This window comes from Vulpes vulpes, chromosome 13, assembly GCF_048418805.1.
Source record: "Vulpes vulpes isolate BD-2025 chromosome 13, VulVul3, whole genome shotgun sequence".
Lineage (NCBI taxonomy): Eukaryota > Metazoa > Chordata > Mammalia > Carnivora > Canidae > Vulpes > Vulpes vulpes.
The window spans coordinates 54,781,123-54,804,725 of NC_132792.1; the positions used below are offsets into that span (position 1 = coordinate 54,781,123).

The 23,603-nt window shown below is 34.8% G+C and overlaps 1 long non-coding RNA gene across 1 annotated transcript in view; it reads left to right on the forward strand.

Annotated features, from left to right (window-relative positions):
* Nucleotides 1–23,603, forward strand: part of LOC140595182 (uncharacterized) — a 45,010-nt gene that overhangs the window by 9,802 nt on the left and 11,605 nt on the right. The window contains exons 2-4 of the long non-coding RNA XR_011996621.1: nt 882–1,088; nt 13,191–13,299; nt 15,993–16,139. This is a non-coding gene — a long non-coding RNA (uncharacterized lncRNA). The remainder of the gene's footprint in view (nt 1–881; nt 1,089–13,190; nt 13,300–15,992; nt 16,140–23,603) is intronic.

The window sequence follows — 23,603 nt, forward strand, 5'->3', positions numbered from 1 at the left end:
GAATCGCGGAATATTTCTTTCCTACCCCGCCCCTCCCCCAGTTGCCTCTCCTGCCAATTATTTAGCACCCGGGTCTTCTTACCCTCGCACTTCTATCCTCTCCTCCAGACATTCCAGAGAGTTCTCATCACACCAGAATGCACTTTTTCCTCCTCCTCCTCCTCCTCCCCTTGGATTGGGGAGCTGGGGGGTGGAGGGGGGAGCGCAGGATTTTGAGTGGAACTCCCAGGGGTTTTATTCTATTCTTTTAACAGCTTTACTTTCCCTTTTCTTCTTTGCGTAACCTTCACCTACCTACTAATTTATAACAGAAGCGGGTTCTTTCCCTTTCATTTCCCAGTTTACAGTTTCCGTCTGGGGCCGTGCGTGGCCCGTGCACCCTCGAGCTCCCCCCTCCCGGGCCGCCCCCGGCAACTGCGGATCACGTACTGGGGTGCGGTCTCCCCGCACTTTCTCTCCTTGGAATAAGTTAGTTGCCTTGATTTCAAGTTCTCCGCAGAGCGCCTCTTTATTTGTCGAGCTCCCCCGCCGCCCAAAGAACGGGTGGGGGCGGGGGTGGGGGGAAAAGGTGCATCCCCCACTTACATCCCTCTTAGCGACCTTTTACCCCCGGTCCCACCACCCGCCCAGGTAAGGTCTTGGGTGAATAACAACGAATTCTGGAACATTTTCCCTCTCAGAGCGTGCAGAGGGCTCATGAGTTATCTTGAGAGGGTCTCAAACCCCTCCCGGGTATCTCTGGCTTCCAGGGGTCACCGTTTCAGCCCCCCACCCCCACCCCCACCCGCACCCCTCTTTCTCCTTCCCTCCCTCCCTGGCCGCCCTGGCTGCGGGAGGGGAGCGCAGGCTAAAGACCTCGTCCTCTCGCTGCTTGTTTCTAGCTGCTGCAGCTGCCGCGGAAATTCGCTGTGGCCGCTGCCTCTTCCCGCTTTAATCCCAGACCTCCAGTCATTGGGCAGCTCCTCAGAGGCAAGAAGTCAACACCATGGCAACCCGACAAGCCTATCAAATCACCGGCTGGCGTGACAGCAGCAGCGCTGCAGGCAGCAGTGGGCTGGGCGGAAGAGCAGAGTGGCCACGACGCTCAGGTACACAGTCTGGGAGTGGACAGCAACTGTCAGCCTCCAGTTCTGGCTACACAGATGTGCACCACCCAGTTCACACCCCTACCCTAGGTCCCCTAGCAGGTGAGGAGGAGGAGGAGGAGAGGAGGAGGAGGAGAATGACATAAACACACATATAGGATTAGAAGAGCTTCGGGAGAGAGTTTCAAGCTAAAAGTAATCGAAGCCCTAGATTTTATGAACTGAGGGTGCCTTGTGCCCCAGCAGTAGATGAGACCAAGTCACAATAGCCACAGAACCAAATTTAAAGGGTTTGCCCAAAGGCGTGGGATTTTTCTTCCCCGGTTCTGTCAGCTTGCCTGCGCAGAAGTAATGCAACGTTGTGTTCTGGAGTTTCAAAAGTATAAAAGAGAATGTTACACTTTTAACTTTGCGAGTGTTGGAGTCTGCAAAAAAAAAAAAGAAAAATACGGCTCAGTATCAATTTCAACTATGCTAACTGACTGCCTTGGAAAGGACCTAAACTTTACCTGAAACTGCCTTTGCCTTGTGCTTTCCTAAAATGTGTGCTTTGTGTAAGGTGTGTTCTAGAGCTTCTCTGAAGAGAAGTAACCGAGGAGACTAGGCAATGGGTAACTAGGAAATCCGTGCATTCCTCTTGGGCCTACTTCATCTTTCGATTTCCTAATTTTTCTCAAACTCCCAAGTAGGCAAAGAGAAGATGTCAGGATTTCCACTAATAATTCAGAGCACTTTTTTAATTTACGTGGTTTACTTTGAAACTGCATTTTACTTTTCCTTTTTTTCGTATTTTAAAAGCAAACAATGTTTTTGAGAAACATGCAACATATTTCTTATCAGCTCACCCAAATATTTGAACAACAATAGAGAATGCTATTATTGACCATATATCACCCTCTATCATTTATCTTGTGTTGATTTCTGATTTTGAGAGCACAAGTTTGTTGAAGTTGTATAAGGCGGGAAGAGAAATTCCATTCAGTAACGAAGTTAATGTGTCATCGTGAGGGAATCTTCTATGAATTCTAAAATCTACCTTTAAGTCCACTCCACATAAACACAATTCACTAAATAAACAATTTTCATATTGATCTAACATTTTTTATGAAGAGGCTCTCAGTGTGTAAGTATTTAAGTTATACTTGGCATGCATAAAATACTAGAGAGCTGGAAAGGTTTCTCAAAACAGCAATTGCAATATTAAGCAGAATAAGGTAGAGAGCCAATTTTTGTGGCTCTAAGGAGAAATTCAGTGAAATCTTGAACTTCATTTCCTTACTTTTCCTATATTTCATTGTCGATGGATTCTATATTAAAACAGTACTTTTCAACATACAATTTATTGTATACCAAAAATGAGATAATAACTGACACTGGAGAAACAGGTCATGATATACTGGAGAAAACTTTTGGATGTAATGTGATTTTTCCTACACTGAAACTCTAATAACATTCTGGTAGCATTTTCTTTTTCTGTGCTACTCTGCAGAGTTGTTCAATGAAGAACGGTCAAGCATAGAGAGCTAAAAGTTGGTTGTAGTCTAAATGGTTATGTCAGTGCCAAGTTATCCATATCCTTGAATATTTTTGGCTAATTCATATTGCATCTAACAAATATTGAGTGTTTATGTGGGAAATGTAAGAAGAAGCACAATACTACAATTTTTAATTAAAATGCATATATTTAATCTGTTATCTTTCAGAACCGAACTTGTAAATTTAAAATGTTTTTAAAAGAGAAGTTAAATGAAGTATTCAAAAATCTTGCAGTACATTTCAACTCCAGTAAGAATAAATGAACACAGGAGATATGATAACATTTAACAGTTTATTTTATTTAATAAATTATGTATCCTGAGTTATTGAAAAATTTAAAATACTCTAGGATCTATCATACTGTTTGTGATGGATGTGTAGTTTTACTAGTCAAAGACATGAACAGATACCATCATTCAAACGTCCATCTATATGTAATATTTCTAATTTTAAAAAGTTAAAATGAGATGAAGTAAGTAAATTGATACATTATATCTAAATGAAAGCAAACATCTAAATATCCTATTGGGTTCTTTAATTTTCTTAGAAATTGTTATTTTTTCTTTATCGTAAGCTTGCCATGTAGATTATTGAAACTTAAAACAATTTTTGTAAATACCATACGGATACTATTTTTTAATCAAAAATCAATTCTAATGTCTACCTTAAAAATACCCTCAGATCACACAATATATGGCCATCTGCCTAAATATAAACTAATGTACATGCCACACACATGTTGCTAGTCATCTCTACATTCAATTCCGTACATTTAAAGCTGGTTTCTACACTTTTAGTGTTTTCAGTATAGATGCTTTTGGAAAGAGGAAATTTCTCTTTTTTAGCCAATAAAAAATAAGACAGTAGAATTAAATGTAGTTTAAATGCTAAATTTAAAGAAAATCAGTAAAAGGATGCCTTGCTCGTTTTCAGCAGAACGGATACCATCTCCATAGAGTTCATTCTTGACCTTACCTGAGTAAGTACTTTAACTTAAAGTATGAGATGCACCTAGAGGGGTAATACATTGAGCTTAATAGGAAGACAGTTAATAACCTTTTTTCATCCTCGTGCACTATCAATCATGGCTGTCACCAGTCTGCTGAATCAAAGCAAAAGTGTTCTTCACAGATGACTGATTAGAAACGCAAAATCACAAGATCCATCTTCATGGTCACTTTTATTATAGTCATTTTTAAACTGACAGCAACCTGCTCAGTTTCAGCACACTGGGCATCACAAATAGTGTCACTCAGTGCAGCTGAGCATGAGAAGAGGTTGGTTGGATTATACTTAAAAATAATTAGGCCCTCAACCCTTTGTGGAACCAAGAAAAAGGTATTCCTCTTTCCATGCCCCTGTTCCCTCCTCCCATAACTTGCTCTGATTCCATTGAATCATTAGCTTACCATCTTGAAGGGAAGCAATGCAGGGTATAGTTTTATCCTCGCTAATTATCTAGGAATTAGGGAATGAATACATCCACTTGAGAGTTACAGATAACTTTTTGTCCACTGCTTTTTGTCAACATCATGACAAACAACAACACTGCTACCCTTATAGTTAAGTTAAATAGGGTTCTTTTTACACAGAAATAGGTTTATAGACTAAAGTCTTCAGGAATCTAGGCAGCTAGGTATTAGTGAATGATTCTTGCTATAAGGAGCTCTTCTCAGTAGAAAACATTTAATAGCACCACCTGAATGCTGTAGCACTGGAATTAACTGAGGTTATAATTCTCCAAATGCATAATCTTAAAGGTGGTCAAGATATTTAACTATTAAGTAGCGATATAAATTTTCCATATGCAACCCCATATTATCTCCTTTTCAGCCCTAGAGTATTGAAAAATGACAAATTGGAAAACCAATAAGTAGATGTACATAAAAATCATTAAACTAGAGGGTTTGAAATAGTTTTGTCTGAGTCAAAGGGTAAGGAACTTTGTCTTTAACTTAGTCTTGATCTTTATGCTACAACGACCCCCTTCAGCTTTATTTCATGATATTTTCATGCATGCCTTTAGAATATTTTATGATACTATTGGGTACTAATGATATAAAAACTTATATGAGAAAAATTTTAATAGAAACATTTTAAAATATATTGTGATTCTTGTGCTCATCCTATAGAGTTCTATTTCATATTCAGAAAGGAAAATCCAATTGGGTTTAAATTTTAATTCAGTAAATTTAACTTAATGCCCTATTTTAAACGTCTATACAGTTGTCGTTTCCTTTCATCTCAAATATTCATTTTCTTGTTAATAGCAGAACACACACACACAGAGAGAGAGGAAAGGAGAGAGAAAAATTTATCAATATTTTTTTACATAGCTTAATGCCTTCATATTCATTTTCAAACATGTTTAATATTCTAACTTTAATACTTCTTTGTGAAACTACCTATCCTTTTCCTCTGGCTCTCTGTCCACACCCACACACCCACCCACCCACCCACACACACACACACACACACTCACATATACACACCTGTATTGCTTGATTCTAGATTATAAGAATGCTTTTCTTTTCTGCACAAAATGCATAGACAAGATACACATGATATATACAGATTATATAATTACACATATATAATGGAATATATTTATTTTACATGGATATAATAGATGCATAAATGTACTCTCTGTATATGTACATAAATGTATAAGAAGACTAATATTAATTTCCTTAAATGTTGTACTTTATGTTTCTAGAGATATATGTATTTAAAATAAAGAAATTATGAAATATTCCAATTAACTATCCAGTTTGATTTTATCTTTTTGAGCTAAGTTAAATTGTTTTAGAATTTAGATAGATGTATGTGCTAGTTGATGTTTTAAAATATTTCCATCTTATAAAAATGGATAATGACAATACTCAACATATTGTTCAGTATGTAAAATTATATTTAAATGAATTGTATACATCCTTTAAAAGCTGTATAATTACATAAATGACAATGTAAATCACCTTAATGAGTTCGTATTCAGTTTACTTTAATGATAAAAATATAATTTCTCCTGACAAAATGTGTGTGAGTGTGTGTGTGTGTGTGTGTGTGTGTGTGTACATTCTCTGGTGTGTATGGGTGCTTAGTTTGGGTAAGTTTACAAATTTAAAAAAGATAACGTCCCATAGAATTCAATAAGATTGCTTTTAAAGCTAATTTTTAGTGTAAAAGATTCGTTCTGCCCAGGTTCTACTAGCTGAATATTTATGGAAGAGAGATTTATCTGAAATATCTGGACTTGGTGTGGCACTTTTTGCTACAAACCTAACTCAGTGAGATGATATGCATGATATTTGGCATCATCTTGGTAACCTACGCAGGTAGTCACAATAGATCCAATATGAATTTTTGATATACATCATAAATATGAGCATTTATAAGGCTTATGAAAATTATAGATCTAAAATCATGTTTTCCTCTAGACAGGTCTTAACAAACTGAAAACAATTCCTTCCTTTATATTTTTAGAAACTTAATCAAAACTACTTTTTAAAAAAAATAGTTTGTTTCAGAAGTTACTATGAAGCATTTTGATTTGAAAATTTTATGTTTGACATCATATGAAAACAAAACTCACATTTTAAACTTAATGGACAATTAATCTTAAAAGTCTTTTGGGGGGAAAAAAAAAGCAGCATCTTAATTTACCTGAAATGCTTATCTGACTATTTTGTTGCTGTTAGTTTTAACAACCTATATTGTTTTGTGTGAATTTGCTTCATTGAGAATGTTATGTTTAAGTGAATATATAGCCATACAATATAATTAAGTATCAGAATATCATGTGATAAACGGGCTAGCAGGAAACTCTCATCATTTAGTTGTTAGAGATACACTTAATACATAAAAAAACATATTCATCAAGGAACATTTTGAACTAAAAAAAGACTAATGTTTATACATTTCAGTTTGGGCTGGAATTTATATTTGCACATTGCATGTAATATATGATATATGCATCTGTATACACAATTATACCTAAATACTATTATATCTAGATTATTGACTTCTTTAAAAGGTAAAATGCTGTCACACACAAATATTACAATTATCATTGCCATCCCTGCATTTATGCAACCTGAATATGCAATTATGGCATTTCTCTCTTTCCTAAAGTATGATCTTCCCTTGGTACTGGAATTGTTCTTTGTTGAATCTTTGTGATTAAAAAAAAAAGCTGTTATATGAGTGTCAGCTTGCAATAAATGTGTGAGAAGATGTACGGTCAGGATAGACTGGCCATCTCTTAGCGTGTCTTTTCTACCTGGGCTTCAGAGCTCTGGCTCCCAACTAGTGATATTTAAAGAGAAAAGAAATGAAAGAAAGGTCATACAAAAATCACCTTTAACATTTTATAGTAAGAAAGAGAAAATATTGTAATATTTACAATAATTTGTTATGTAATTCTATTTTAATTGCTTTTCTATATTAATTTTCAAAATGCTGTTATTTACCACCTATCACTTAAAATTGTTATTTTGTTCAACTCCTACTTTTCACTCACAAAAAAGATATAGTCCTGAAAAATCACCAAAACTGAAATTATTATTTTCTCTACCATTCATATTCCCCAAAGCTTTCTGCCACTCAGCCACTAAAGCTGGAAGGAAGATGCATTTTATAACAAATAGACTATTTTGATCACTGTGCTTTCTTCTTACCTTGAATTTCAGTTTACAAAGAAATATGCAAATAGATTTAATGACAACTTTTCAAAATGCAATCCAAGATGTTAGTGATGTTTTCAAGTAAAAAATTTGAGATAGTATGATATAAAGATCCCTTTTTTTGATAGCTAAAGCTTTTATATGTAAACCTTCACTTATGTATTACACAACCACTGAAGAATTTTAATGTATTGCAGTTCATTTTGCAATATTTGCACAAACATTCAGCGTAGGATTATGTTGCTTAGTTATTTCATTATATTATATTTCACATTTAGATTTTCATTTGAATTTTCCTGTTTTCAACATTTGGATATCATCTCATTAACTATCATAAACCAGTAGTTTAAGGAGGAGTAATTCTGAAACGTAAACACCCCTTCTAGAATTTTACAGCATTGCCATGGAAGAGAAAGACGGGACTAGCATTACTTTCCCCCAACCATTTCCCTGTTATGATTATAAGAAAAGATCAGATGCTGTGGCAATTTTTTTCATATGTGATCTTTCTTTAGAATTATTTTCAAAGTCAACTGTCCTTAGACCTTATTTTCATCTCCAAAAAGCATTAAGTTTGCTTCTTTGTAAAATATTTCTTCATAACATATCTTAGTTTAATTCACTTTTAGCAAAAGAAACACCCAAACTCAATCTGGAGACCTCCTTCCAACATAATTTAGCTGGACCTTTTCTTAGTAAAGGTTTTCTGGTTTTCATTTTCACTTCATATTCTCAAATAAAAGATCCTTTGTTGTCTACCATTTGATTGGACTTAATGAAAAACACTCCATTTTAACTTAACAGTATTTCCTTTTGAATTTATTATATTTAAGAACACTGTCAAAAATCAAACATTTAATCTCAGGTTTTTATATTTCAAAATATATTACTATCACATGGCTCAGCGAGGTGATGTAAAAAGTATACTGAAAAGATTTCAAAAAGGAAAGCAAAAGCAAAAAAAACCCGGCTTCATTTTAATATGAAACTAAATACTATAGCTAATGTGCAGATTGGGTACGGCAGCTGACTGTAGACTAACATGTGACAGGGTGCCAACAGCAGAATTGTGCAGTATTGACTAAATGAGCTTCACTGATTTGTATTGAGGCTAATATCTTCTTTAAACAATTCCGTGTAAATTGTGCGTATAAAGTCATTGGAAGCTATTTCTCAGGACAGCCTCGCTGGCTAGCTACCTGCTGGAGTGAGGAAGATAATCAATAGGAAGAAATAGAGCTGAGCATGAGCCTGGGAAGCTTCAGAGCAGTTAATGCTGATAAAAGTAGATGATGTCAATATTTGGGAATAGCACAACTCTAGGATAATAGACAAAAGAGGAGTGCATATGTTGTAGGGTGTTCAAACAGGGGCAAAATTAAAGCCTAAGTGGCAGATGATGCCCTGGGCTGCAAAAGACATTATTTATGGCAGGTATTGTTAAATTTCTACTGAAATCCAAACAGAGCAAGATGTTATACGAAAAAGGCACCTAACTTTTATCAGAAGCTTAAATATCCGTTTTCATTTCAATGGTCAATAGGTTTTTGTTGATGATTGGTATAGGATAGACTGTCCTCCAGACATTTGGCAGATACATATTTTTACATATGTAATACCACATGTCTCATTAAGAAATCGTTTTTAATTCTCTAAGTTGCTTCCAAGATATAAAAAAAAAATAATGTATAAAAGATAAAATGAGATCCGGCTGTCAGTCAAAGGGTGATGCCAAAGATACAAGCAAACCTAATTGTCTTTGCATATTACTTGTGATTATAGCAGACACCTTATCTTCTAGAGGTAGTAGAGTTATTGGAAGTGAGGTAATGATATATTTTTACTAATTTAATACTGAAAATCAGTTTTCCTCTTGCTGTCAGGCGATGAAATTTTGTTCTTCCGTGCTGATCTTTCTGTTGATGTATTATGACATAGTCTGTCAACATGAACAGATATGTGAAAGGAGATTGGGTGACTGAGATGTACCACCTGCATAGAACTCTTCTTGAATTTTAAGCATGGTATCATGTTTGGGGACAACAAGTAAGGCTGTGCTTGTTTTTAAAATGCTGTATTTTTATATAATTTAAGCCCAAGCAAAACAGGTGGACTATATGACAACCCTTTACACCGGAAACGAGTGAGCCAAATCCAAACCATGTATTTCAGAACACCTTTTAAAGAGGTCTTCCAAGTCCTAAGTTGATTCTTTAAACAAAAAGCAAAAAACAAGGTTTGAAAAATACAAAAGTTTCTCAAAAAGAGGAGAAATCAATTCTCACACGTTTGATTATCAAACGTAGCCATTTTCTCCCAAATTAAACAATTCCACAACTGTTACATGCTTTTATTGTCGCAGATGTTTTTATTGTTTGGTGTTAGTTATCTGGATGATATCAAGCACATAATTCTGAGGTTAGGGAAAACAGCCATGCCTGATAGTTTTTACTTAAAACCAGCTAACAAATGTTATTAGAAAAGTAAGCATATTGATCTAGCACCTAACATTTTAAACATTGTTCTTACTCATAAAAATACAGAAATAAATGAATTTTACCCAGCTTTTTCATTTTATGCTTTTATTGGGGGGGAATAAGGAGTTATTTGGAGAAGAATGTTTCATCTTTTCCAAATCACACATTGCAGTGACTCACACAAGATGCAGGATTACAATTAATATCATTTCAAATTCTAAATATAAAATCTTTGTAAGCTTTCTTACAAGTAAAAATATTTGCTCAAAAAATGCTAGTAGTTGTCATACACCCCATCCTTTTATCTTAAACACAGAGAAATAAAAGACCTTTAGTCATTATTGAATTCTAAAGAAGGCTTCATTTCAAATAAAGTATGAATTTTGATTTTGAGACACAGAAAAAAAAATCCTTTAAGATCTATACTTCAACTAATTTGTTAATCTTGTGCCACTTTCAGCATTTGTCACACATATAGACCAGGAAATTGGCTCCATCTCATTCTAGCTCTGTATTGAATTAAAAACCTCTACTGCAAAGAAGAGCATGATGTGGGGAAAGAATAAATTTAGTTCTTTCTTTAGCAATGCACATATATTTCCATACATTTCACATCCTAAGGGAGCCTATGAATGCATTCAATAAATACAAAACTATAAACTATAATTCCAGAAAAGGCAAAGGTTTACATTTTTTTCTGATTTTAATATCCCATTTAAGTTTGAAGACTGAAAATTAAATACTTTCATAAATTTTATTTCACTTTTTTTTTTAGGAGACACATTCACTATTAGAAATAAATCTATAATAACGAATCTTAGTTGCTTCTTCCACTTGGATAATGTTAGCATGTTTAGATCAAAGCAAATTAAATATCTGTAGCAGCAAATTGAGAAAAAAATGTTTTATGCTATTTGAATCTATGTTTGCATTCAATACACCAAAGTCCACCTTGGGTAATCTAGTAGACATTATATGCAAACCATATATATGTATACATTAAAGGGGTGTCCATTCCTATTTCATATTATAGGCTAATAGAAAAGGTATTTTTCAACAAATTGTGATAATAATGGAGTGTTTTTAAGCATGATGGGTGCATTTCTATTAAGATTTTGTGAAAATGAAATACGCCCCGCAGGTGAAGGAGATTACTAACTCTTGATATAGACTTGCTGTTTGTATAGTTCACTATGCTTTCAAGTATTTGAATCTGTGACTGCGTTCTGAGGAGACAGTGCAGTGCAGTAGATTTATGATGGCCTCACGGAAACAGAGCTAGCAAAGATTATGGCATACTTGTTTAGAAAAACGGTGAGCTGAAGGTTCCTGATTTACACTGACATATATCTAGATGAAACCATAGTTTGCAAATTGCCTTGAGGAGTCATCTTTTATTAAGTGTTTGATAGGTATCAAAATGTACCTATCTATTTTAAAACATATCAAGAATGCTGATGTTATATTTGCAACGCTTTTCTTTTGTGTCTGTGGGTTAAAATATTTTTACTTCTACATTTTTATTTTCTAAACAACTTAAAAATTAATATCCAGCAAGAAAAATCATGTCATATTAAGAGATACATCTCATAATATTTAAAAACTAAAAGGTCCCATAATGTGAAAAAAGGTAAAATTTCACAGCAAATCTGCATATTAATTGAGAGGTTCAAGGTCCTTATGGCTTTTGTTTCTGGTGTTGTTGTTTTACATTGATGTTCTTATTCAAGGATAAAGAAATAACCTTTTATTTATTTATTTTTAAAAAAGATTTTATTTATTTATTCATGAGAGACACAGAGAGAAAGAGAGGCAGAGACATAGGCAGAGGGAGAAGCAAGCTCCTCATGGGAAGCCGGATGCGGGATTCGATCCCAGGTCTCCAGGGTCACACCCTGGGCTGAAGGCGGCGCTAAACCACTGAGCCACCTGGGCTACCCAAGAAATAACCTTTTAAACACTACACCTAAATTAGTCAACTTCCAACCTGTCACTCCCTGACTTCTTCCCGCTTTAAGTATTTAATCAACATGGTCTTCATTGGAAGGATGCGGCTGTTTCTCCCTTACTTTATTAGGCCAGAGAATATCCCCCTTGACTGAATTCAGAACTGAAATTACGAGCAGATATGCTCAGAGACTTTTTTCCTATGGGAAGTCTTATCTATATATGATCAGAAATGACAGAATGCATGACACAAACTTGTAATCATTCCGCTATGCATTTCCAATTTCTGTGACTGCCATTTCTTGCTTGTGCCCCTTTTATTTTATAATAGTCCACAGTGTCACCATTCATATTTAGGAGAGCCCCATTTTTTCCCCAAGTTCCACAATACCAATTCGTATGCTCCTACTTAATCTGAGAAATAAGTGCTTGGGAAAAGACGAGATACAAAATTAAATAAAAGCTTTGAAGTTGCTGGGCTCGCAGCTCCTTCCAAATCTTCATCTTGTTGGTTCCAATATCCTTGTATTTTACAGCTTAGGATTTTGGATGTTTAATGCTGGTATTGTGTAAAGTGGGTGTTCCTAGAAGTCACACTTATGAATTATTGTGTGCCCCAAATGCTTCAGGGCATAAAATTTCTCTAACAGACAGCAGCTGACAGATTGGAAGAAACTGGCTCAAAGTGTCAGATAACTTTTAACTCCTAATGTTAAGTTTTGAAAGTATCTTTTGGGTCTCTGTTCTTAGGGATTTAGTAGGAACAAATGGAATGTACACGAAGCACATATTTCCACTATTGGCCTAGCCTTTTTATCATGGCTCAGGATAGTTTTTTTAAAATAGTGGCAAAAATACATAACATGACATCTACCCTCTTAACAAACGTTAAGTGTATAGTACATTATTCTCAACTATAGACACAATATTCTAGGGCAGATCTCTAGAACTTTTTCATTTCACATAACTGAAACTTTATACCCATCAAACAGCAACTCCCCAGTTTCTTCTCCCCACTACCCCGCACCACCCTTTTACTCTATGAGTTTGACCGTTTTGGTGTGCCATGTAAGTGGAATCCTGCGGTATTTGTCCTTCTGTGACTGCTTTCTTTCACTTAGCATCATATATCCTCAAGGTGCATTGGGATACCTTTCTGTGCCTAATAGTATCCCCCTCTTCCTTGGAGGGTCCCAGAGAAGGGGACCAGTTGGAATGTTCCACACGTATAAAAAGTTCATTTACTAAGCGGTTGCAGGAGAGAAAAGAGAAGGATCAGAACAGGAAAACTGATTAATTCCCATAGGAAACACGTACAAAGAGGTTGATGGCCACCATTCTTGTCATTGTCAACTGTTGCTCACTATGTGCCAGGCATAGTGAGGAGGGCTTCCTTTACATTGTCATATCCATCTGCTCTGCTTCGAGCTGAGATAGCTACTGTTTTTCTCCCCCCTTTACAGATGAAGGAAATTGAAGCCCAGAGAGATGAGGTGACTTGCCCAAGTCTACAGAGTAGATCAGCACTAGAGACAGTATCCAGACTTTGCTTTAAGCAACTACGCCACTTAGGTAAGAAATACTCTTTTCTTTGAATATCAAGGAGTAATATATAGTCCACATCCATGAAAGAGAAACAGCTCTTCATTCTCCTAAGAAAGAAGGAGAAAATACTCTTGGTCAAAGTTGGCTGACTGTCTAGCTACTTTGTCCTGAAGAGCATAACCCAGGATGTGGATATGAGAATGTTGGATGTGGCAGGTTTAATCTTTGAGGTTCTTTTTTGGTGAGTTGGTATCTAGACCCCCATCAGTATCAGTGGCGGTTTGGGAAAGATGCACAAATTTAGTGAAACCCAAGTATTCATAGGAAAGTATGTTTCCAAAGACATGTTTCTGTAACATTAATGGGACTTATTTGTGGTGTGCTCCTTTCTGAGAACGTTCTTTAGTTGTGGTTGTTGCATTTACACGTCATTGTATGAGATCAAGTATAAACTTGTGGTATTGTGGAAGAGTTTATTATTTTTACTTCCTAGATCAGATTTAGTGTTTAACTTCCTGTACTCTCAATAATGATTGCTTTTATTATTCTTGTTGCATTCACTTTTATTCAAAAAGATATTCACTAAAAATTGCTTGTTTTATTTACTCATAAAGATTGCAGGTGTTATGAAAATTTGCCATACTCATCTAGCCAAATCCCATCATAGGTTTATATTCTATTGTGGTAATATAAGTATTTTGCTTCAATAAAACACTATGAAATTTATTTATGTATGGAGAATGCTTCACAGATAGTAGGGGTTCTTTCTGCATTAATGGAATAAATGCATATTTGCTTTGATTAAAATCTTATTTAAAGAAGCCATAGGTCTTTGATCCCAACATCAGTCATTCAGATTGAATAAGTTAAAAATTACTTTGTTTTGTTTCCCTAGGGTGCTATGAAGACTAGAATTGGGCCAATGTAGTTTGCTGGCACCTCTAATGGTGGAAACAGAGAATGTCAGAGAGGAAAACAATTATCATTAAGCAAACAATACAGCAAAATACATAAGAGTGGAAGCATTAGACTCAGTGAGAAAGGAGTTTGAATTCTAGCTCCAGTTGGTATGGTGTTATGACCCTAGGCCAGTTATTAACCTTTTCAGAAGTTTTCCTTTTGTATAAGGTGCATATTACAATAATAGAGAAAGACACCTCAAGAGATGGTTTTTAAGTATTCTGTGAAATAGCACAAGACCTGGCACTGTGTAAATACTTAGCAACCATTACTTACCATGATTAATACATAAGATATTTTAATGTCTCTAAGTATATATTGGCTTGCTATTTGAAAAGTTCTGGTTTTGGTATATTACACTAATGGATGATATTTCAAATCAGTAACTTTTATTTTGAGGATTCTCTCAAGAATCAAAGTGCACTCAAATTGGAGAGAAAAATATTTAAAAACAGAGATGTAATTCAGAATGTTATGATTGTACAAACTTGTTAAGGTCATAAACATTAAACTTTAATAATTTGGTTTTATATGTGGTAGAAATAGTCTATAAACGAAATGTAAAATTAAGTAGAATTTGTGTTTCATAGTTGGCATGGGATTCACAGATTTGAACTGTGCTATGGCTGCCATGGTGAATGAGATACTGTCTCTATATTTAAGAAACCTACAGTCCAATGGGATATTTATTGACCAAAATTATGATGTAAGAGCAATAGGGGAAATAGTAATTCCATGAAACTAGTTTGAGAGTGCAAAGTTGGGCATTTAATTTATGTCGCAGACTACTGAGAATGCCTTGCTTTTTTCGAACCTTTGAAGGCTCTGCATCTGTCACTATTGTGTGTGTGTGTGTGTGTGTGTGTGTGTGTGTACACATGTGTGGGTTCATGAATGAGAAAACAAAACAAAAAAGTCCTCTTTTATTCCAGCTCTCATTGCCTTATTTGTAGGAAGAGAAATAGTGTTTTCTTCTCTCACCCTAAAGTGAAGATACTATTTCCCTGAAGAAACAATTATGTACATGCATAAGCTGACATGGAAGACTTCTATAATATTGTCATAGAAACAGTGAAATTGTTTATAAATAGCAAAATCTCTTCCAAATAAGAAGTAGTATTTATGATAAGTTTTCCACGTTTTTTTTCAAGTTTTCTGCATTCTTTCAAAGTCTGCTGGACAGTGCCATACATAATTTTAGAAAAAGAAAAAAGCAGAAATCTTTCCCTTTAACATTGACAGAAATAACAAACATCCTATCTTTTCCTTGTTCTTTGAGTTGGGTGACTTGTGCCCTCGTGTGTGACCACAAGGTTCCCCTTCTGTTGACAGTTACAAGCCAAGCAGAGATGCCTTGCTGGACTGTTTGCACAGTTCAGATCAGCCAGGATTATTTGGGCTGCAAAAGTGTATATGAATTGGGCACCGTATAGCCAAGTGCTGGACACTTGGATGAAAAAAAAAGAGAGAATGAGCACTTTTCAATTTTCTACCATATCTCATTTGTGAATGAAATGAACCTGATGAAAAATAAATTGAGGCTTCCTGTCTAACTTCACAATATATCATTACTCAGGACTTTCTAACTGCTCAAGACAAAAAGAAAATCTCATATTAGTTTATTATTGTTGAAATTCAACCCAATTTTCATAGTCTATAAGCTGTCTTTAGTAAATTCTCTGAGAACGATTAGGCATTATTTTCTATTCTAATTCGGTATTAATGTTAAAAGCATGACTGACTGCCATCTGTTATCACAGGTGTCATCTGATGGAAATGTTGGTTCTGGAGCTTCACACCCTCTGAAATTCTGTATGCCAAGGCAAAAGGAAGCAAATAAATCTGTAGTGCTGACATCTTCACACGGAACTGTTGCTCCTTAAATGTAACCTCAGGATAGAATTAAGGTGGGATATTTTCCAAATCTATTGAAAATCACTTGTTCCTAGCCCCAAAGCCCAAGATTAAAGTATGCACACATGCTAACAACAGAAAGGAAAACAACTAACTGGAAGAAAAAAGAAGAACATGAGCAAAGCTTTGTTAATCTTATTTAGCCTTTTCATTAGCAGATTTACTCAGTCAGTCAAATAATTAACATATCCTGGGTGCCCACAGGGTGCCTGAAACAGAGGCACTGTAGAATTGGGGGTACAGAGCAGGACAAGCCTGCAATTCCTACCTATTAAGTAGAAGTGAGACGAACGTTTAACACTGGTACAATGCGATGTACCAAGCAAAGTTTCTTAGAAGAGCTAAACTGAATTACAATTTGATGTGTAGACATTGCATCATAATCATATTTCCATTGTACTGCAGACTTTTTATTAATATTTGTAGTTTATGTGTATTCTATCTTAGCCATTCATGCTCTTAAACTTTTAGATTGTTCCTGAACTTTTGCTATTACTGAGAGCATTATTATTTAAACAGTAGAAATTTGAAGATTGCCTCAATGTCCAATAATAAAGAAATGGTAAAATAAATCATGGCATGGATATACAGTAGAGGACTATATAACATTAAAATGATTCCTGCCAACATTTTTGAATGATTTAAGTGAAAAGACAAAGCAAAAGCTGTATTATACACACACATTCACATATTAAGAGGTCAACAATGTAAAATTTTGTATATGTGCAAAAAGATCAGGAAAATTTTACCAAAATTTTATCTGTGGTTAATTCTGTATGCATGGTTATGAATGATTACTAGCTTTTTTTTTTTTGAATTTTTATTCTCTGCTTTTTAAAGCTTTAAGAGTGATTGATTGATTAATTTAGAGAGCATTTGTACACTGGGGGAGGGATAGAGGGAGAGAGGAGACAGACTCCTCACTGGGCTGGGGGCTGCCTGGCTTGAGGCTGGGGCTCAGGTTCCATGTCACCACCCTGAGATCATGAAACCAAGAGTCTAAGCAACCCAAGCACCCAAGTTTTTCTCTAACGATCATGTTGTATTTTAGAATCAGTAAACCTATATGCTTACTTTATGTTTCAAGAGATTTGATTTTGAATTAAAAATGAATGTTTTATAGTTTTGAAAGCTATTTCTAGTTTTTCATCTGGATGATTTTTAGCAACTTAAACAGGTACCAAGAGTATCAATAACACTAGCACTGAGCCAACATAAGACAAAAAGATACTTACTAAATCATAAAACAAAAAATACTCCATTGATATTTTAAGTTGCATTTCTTTACTAGAAAATACCATGATTATTTTTCCATTTGTTTTCTAATTTCTAAAAGATATTTCCTTTTGCTTGATTTCTACATAACATCCTTTGTCTCTATTTCTCATTTTCTTCCCTTGATAAGAATTCTTTATATAACATTAACATTTGAGGGGCTCCTGGGTGGCTCAGTGGTTGAGCGTCTGCCTTTGGGTCAGGTCATGATCCTGAGGTCCTGGGATCGAGTTCCGCATCAGGATCCCCACAGGGAGCCTGCTTATCCCTCTGCCTGTCCCTCTGCCTGTGTCTCTGCCTCTCTCTCTCTGCCTGTGTCTCTCATGAATAAATAAATAAAATCTTAAAAAAAATATTAACATTTGATACAAATATTCTCCTTTGGCTCTGTTCTTTTTATTTTATGCTGTTTACTCTTCAGCAGTTTTAATGGCCAAATTTGTTAATATTTTTATTTGTTACTTTATTTATAATTTCAAATTTTAAAAGTTTTTAGCTCTCTAGAGTTAAATAAATGTTAACATATTTTTGTTTAGGTTTGCAGTTGTTTGAATAGTGTTCTGAAGTTTCTAACTGAACATTTTAAATTAGCATTTATAGAGTATTGTTTGTTATATTGGCATACATTTTTTTCAAATGCTAATTAATGGCCCCAACACCATTTTTAAAAAATTTATATGATGTTCCCTTTAATTATATATGTATATTCATACGCAAATAAACATATATCAATTATATGTATATAGAATGTGTATAGCATTATTCTTTTTTTTTAAAGATTTTTTTTATTCATTCATTTGAGAACAAGAGAGTGCAGGCACAGGAGGAGGGGGAGCGGCAGAGGGAGAAGGAGAAGCAGAATCCCCGCTGAGCAGGGAGCCCAATAGGAGGCGGGGTCCCCATATGGTGTTCTGATCCTGACCTGAGCCCAAGGCATATTTTTAACCCACTGAGCCACCTAGGTACTCCTTTAGTGTTATTTTTGAATTTGTTACTTTATTCTTTTAGTTTGCACATCTGTCTAGAAGTTTGTGCATCAGTCTCAAATACACATTGCTTTAATTAGACTTGCTTTAATCTTAATGAATTGTAATAGTTTATATGTTTGTGTATACTTATTACTTCCCTTTTCATACATCTTAAAATATTCCCTTTGCTTTTCTAAATTAATTTTTACTACCGATTTCTCTCATACTCCAAGAAAAACTAGGGTTAAGATTAAGAGTTATATTAAATGTACAAAATAATTTAGAAAAATCGAATAACAAATAATATGGATAACTTAATAATTTGTTTGAACACAACTGAGTTTTCTTGCTCAGAGCATCCTGCAGAGGCATGGATGGAAGCATAATCTCTCAAACACTTTGCCTTTTCTCTCATAAGGCTCTAAGAAGCAAGAACCCTCCACAAACACAGCAAAACTTACCATCTCTGTTGCTAATGGTTACACATAAATGTTATAAAGCATGGGAGTAGTTCCCCCAACACTAAAATATTTAACCAATTATAGATTACTTAGTTTAACAAACATCTTGAGAAGACATTAAACCTCAAAGTCCCTTCTTTATCTCATGACCAATAATAATTTGTCAGATTTCCTAACACGTGAGATTTCAAAATAAGGGTGTTGATTAGGAAGGAACTGTTAATTCTGGGTCACCGGTCAGATGTGGGGAAAATATTTCTAATCTGTATCATATATTTAGAACTTCAAATATTCCAAGAGACTCAGGGTGTCTGTGGAGAGAAGCCTGTGGAAGAGTTGTTAGCAGGCACCCTTTCTCTGTTGCAATGTTGTGTGGGGGCCACATGTTTGCAGGTAGGTGTTTATATTTGAGCCATATCGATTCATGCCTTGATTCTGCATTTTCTCTTTATCCCAGTTAAGATCTCTTAGACTCTTAGACTCAACCCCCATCTGGAGTCCATCTTGTTTTAGGCATGATTATTGGTAGTTTTCTCCATGTCATTGGTTATAGCATAAATATACTTTGTGCCAAGCACTGGATTGCACATTTTACATTTATAATTTTATTTATTCCTCAGAACCAGTCTGAAGAGTACATAACATTCTGGAATCCTACCTAATTTTTATTAGTACTCTTATTTCCCATCTCCCTCAGAATTTAGTTTTACTGTCTGTGAACAACTTTCCAGTTGATCTCTATAGCTCCATTGAACACCAGTATCTATATTCCTTCATTAGATTCCACCTGCTAGTATTGCCAATGACTGACTGAGTTTTGGATAAACTGGTGCTCTCTCGATGGTTAGCATTTGAATCTAAGTCAGGTGCATCTTAACCCTCCCAGGTCTGTTCATAGTCTGTTGTCTTACCTTGTCTGTCAATCCATTAGTCTGACTATCTATTTAATATGTCAACAAGGAAAAATAAAAAGAATTCTAATTCTGACGCTGTCAGAGACCCGTAAGGAGACAGTTCTTAGATTCAATGTTGATATTAACGTTGAAAAAATGTTACCCCTTTCTAGTGTTCATAGCTGGAAATTCTTGTCCAAAAAGATCACTAGTCAGGTGCATGTCTATTATTCCTATATACCTATGAATTTAGCCTCCTACAGTTTCAGTACATTACAATGTACTATAGGTTCTCAGTAAATGATCATTTATGGATGTTACCAATGGAAATACATTTAGGAGGGAGTAGGAGAAAACTAAACCACAGGAAATAGAATGCTAGACTTTGAGTAGGATAGTATGATTAAATTTTTGGCTATACTCTATATTAGCCGAATGTCTGGGAAAGTTTGATTGAACCTTTTGAGTTTTTATTTCTTTATGCATAAAATATGGGTTATATGATTAATTTATTCATAAGATCCACAGATATATAGAAAAGACTGATTTCAGGCACACACTAGGAGATTAGATCTATCAAGAAATAGATGACACATTCAATAGAACAATTCATGAAATGTATTGAAGAACTCATTTACAAAACACAGACAGGTTTAAGAGATACCTCCTAGAAGGGAGTGGTTACTTAGGTCAGAAAGAGGAAGTGGAGTCAGGAGTTACTAGAACATGGAAAGAGTTCTACCTACAGGAGAGGGTTACCCTATAAGATACCTGGTTCAGGTAGAGTAAGTAGCAACTACAAGATTTTACTTCATGCCAGTACCATTACATAAATCCAATTGTAAGTCTGACAGATTGGAGCTCAAATGATTCAGATCATAAAGACCAGCCTTCTGGGGCAACAAGAGAGTAGCCAAGGATAGATATTGGATCTGAAGGGGCAAAAAGACTATCTAACAGAATGGTCAAGAAATTTTTGTTGAATCAACAAATGGTTGAATCTGAATCCCTATTATAATTTCAAAGACAAAACAGAATGCCATAGACTGAAAATCTGGTGTTAAAATGGAAAAATATAGATGGGTGAAGATTAGGGAAAGACACTAATTTGTTAAGGGTTGAAAATAACGGATGATTGAAAATCAATGAGAAATAATTCAAAAAGAAAAAAAGGCCAAAAAAAGACTTTGAGTAAAAGCAAATGTATTTTAATAACAATAATAAAAAATTAAGTATGGACTTAAAATGAATTTATCATTACTGTACTATACTAATAAACTAGTTATTGAGATTAGTAAGACATGATTTAACTTTGAAACTTGAAGTAACTCAAAGTAGAATGTTGTTTACTGTGTTGTTAGCTAGAAAGCATAGTCCACATTCTATATTTATGTAGTCTTCAAAATTAAAGCAAAATTTTGAGTTAGAATTTGGGACCTAAATCAGTTTTGCATTTGGTGCAAATATACTTGTTGCAGCACTCAAATGAGATAGGAATCCACATTGTTGTAGAATGTAAGTTGAGGTAGTTCAGTTTACTAGGATGCTTGCAAAGAGTGCTTTACATGTCATTAATTTAATTACTACTCAATTTTATATACAAATGAATCATTGACTACACAAGATCTCATGGATACCAAATTTGCATTTAAAAGCATATTTCCCAAACAGCAAACATATTATAGGTAGATAGTACAGTTTTTATTTTAATTACCATGAAATTTTATTTTATTCCATGTTTACGTGCTTCAGTGGTGATTTTTTAAAGTTACTCATTTAATTTTCTTCCTCTTGTGGTAAGCTTATTTTTCCTAGTCTTATCAAAATTAAAGCTACCAGAACTTAGCCTATTAGGCAAAGAAAATTTAAATTCCAGAAAGATAATATTTTGTAACAAATTCAGTTTTGCCTGGCTTTGGCATGGTATCCAAAATGTAGGTGCCTATGTTATTGCAAAATATAAGCTCAGCTTTCTAGAATGGATTCAAAATGAAGCCAGCTTATATTTCACAAGAATTTATAAGAACTTACAGAACTAACTGCTTAAGACATCAAGACATTTTTTTGAACACTCTTATAAAACAACAAAAGAGAAATTATCAAAATGCTGATAATTTTTAGAGAAACTTATCTGGACAAAAAACAAAGAAATTAACTTATAAAGGAGTGCTGCATTTCTTTATTTTGACAGACTTAGGTTATTTGCAATTGACTAGGCTGAAAAAAAATTCTCTCCAATAGCCAAAATTCCTATTTCCTATTTCATTATTTTATAATTCACTATGTATAGTTACATATCAGTATTTATCAAGCATGGAAAAATTTTCATAGTGTCTTCATGGCAGATGTGACTTTTTTTTTTTTTTTTAATTTTATTTATTCATGAGAGACAAAGAGGAGAGAGAGAGGCAGAGACACAGGCAGAGGGAGAAGCAGGCTCCATGCAGGGAGCCTGATGTGGGACTCGATCCCGGGACTCCAGGATCATGGCCTAGGCCAAAGGCAGGCACTAAGCCACTGAGCCACCCAGCGATTCCAGATGTGACCTTTTCTTTTTTTTTTTTTTAAAAAAAAAGAAAAACAAGTTAACAACATTTTCAATAGATAGGAACAATTGGCTTCATAGTTATAATAAAATTGGTTAAATTAAGTGGTCCATGAATACAGTTGAATTAACTTTTAGTATGAAGATTAAACAAAAGTGTGTGAATCATAAAATAATCCATCATGCAATTTCTGATCATATTCTGGCAAAAGGGATAGTGTTTACAAAACTATGAATTTTCATGAATCAATGCATCATAAAAAAAAAAAAAACTAAAGGACTGTGCTTTCCCAATTTTAGGGATCACGTATAACTAAGTTTAACAAAAGCACAATTCCTCAGCTTTAATAATGTCATTCAAAAGGAAGTGTGGGGTAAGCTCTATTTATAGTTATAGGTCATCTGCTTTATTTATTTATTTTGGTATTTATTTATTTACACCTTTAACAAATGTAGCTTTTTTTGATGCAAACTAACTCCAGTGTCAAATTTAGATATCGGCTGAATAAATATCTCCAGAGAGGCATTAGGGAAAATGATTAGCAGGAAGTACAGCTACCAGAAGAAAATTCAGGAGTAGGTGGTAAGAGAGCAGAAAGATACTTTGAACCAACAAAAGACCTTGACAGATGTTTTCTATTCCTCTGATTAACCAAAGGTAGCCTGCAAAATTTTCACTAGGAGACAATTGTTGATGGAATTTTTAGTTAAAGGGAAATTGTGATGCATTTTGACTTCTACTTAATATTCTCACTAAAGTCGTATACTTCCTGACAGAGGAGATCTCTGATCTAGAGAACCCATGTGGGTGTGTTATGAATTGCATAAAATCCTATGCAGATTTTGAGATGCTTTTATATAAACACAAAAAGAAATAAAAATGTATAATCTGATGACATGACTCCTATAATCATCTTTGAACACTTGCCTCTACCTAGGAGCAAATATAATCATACTAGAGAGATTTTACTGATTGTTTTAACCCAGAGGATCTGATCAATATCAGAAGTGAGCCCTATTTTCCTTGCCTCATGGACTTTTTCCCATTTCCCTGATATAAATTAATCTCAGTGTTGTGGTGGGGGTGGGTGGGTGGAGTGGAGATGTTTTATTTTTCGTGGGAAACAAAATATGTGGTTGCTGACTCTGTTTGACAGCATCTCTGTATGGATGGCAGGGTTAATTATCTGATGTATGGACTTCAGCAAGTGTTTCCTTAATTGTCCACCCAGCTGGTACTCTCAGAATTTTCCCAGCTTTTGTGTTTTTGATCACATAAACAATGAAAAATGAAAATACCATGGGAGAGGAAATG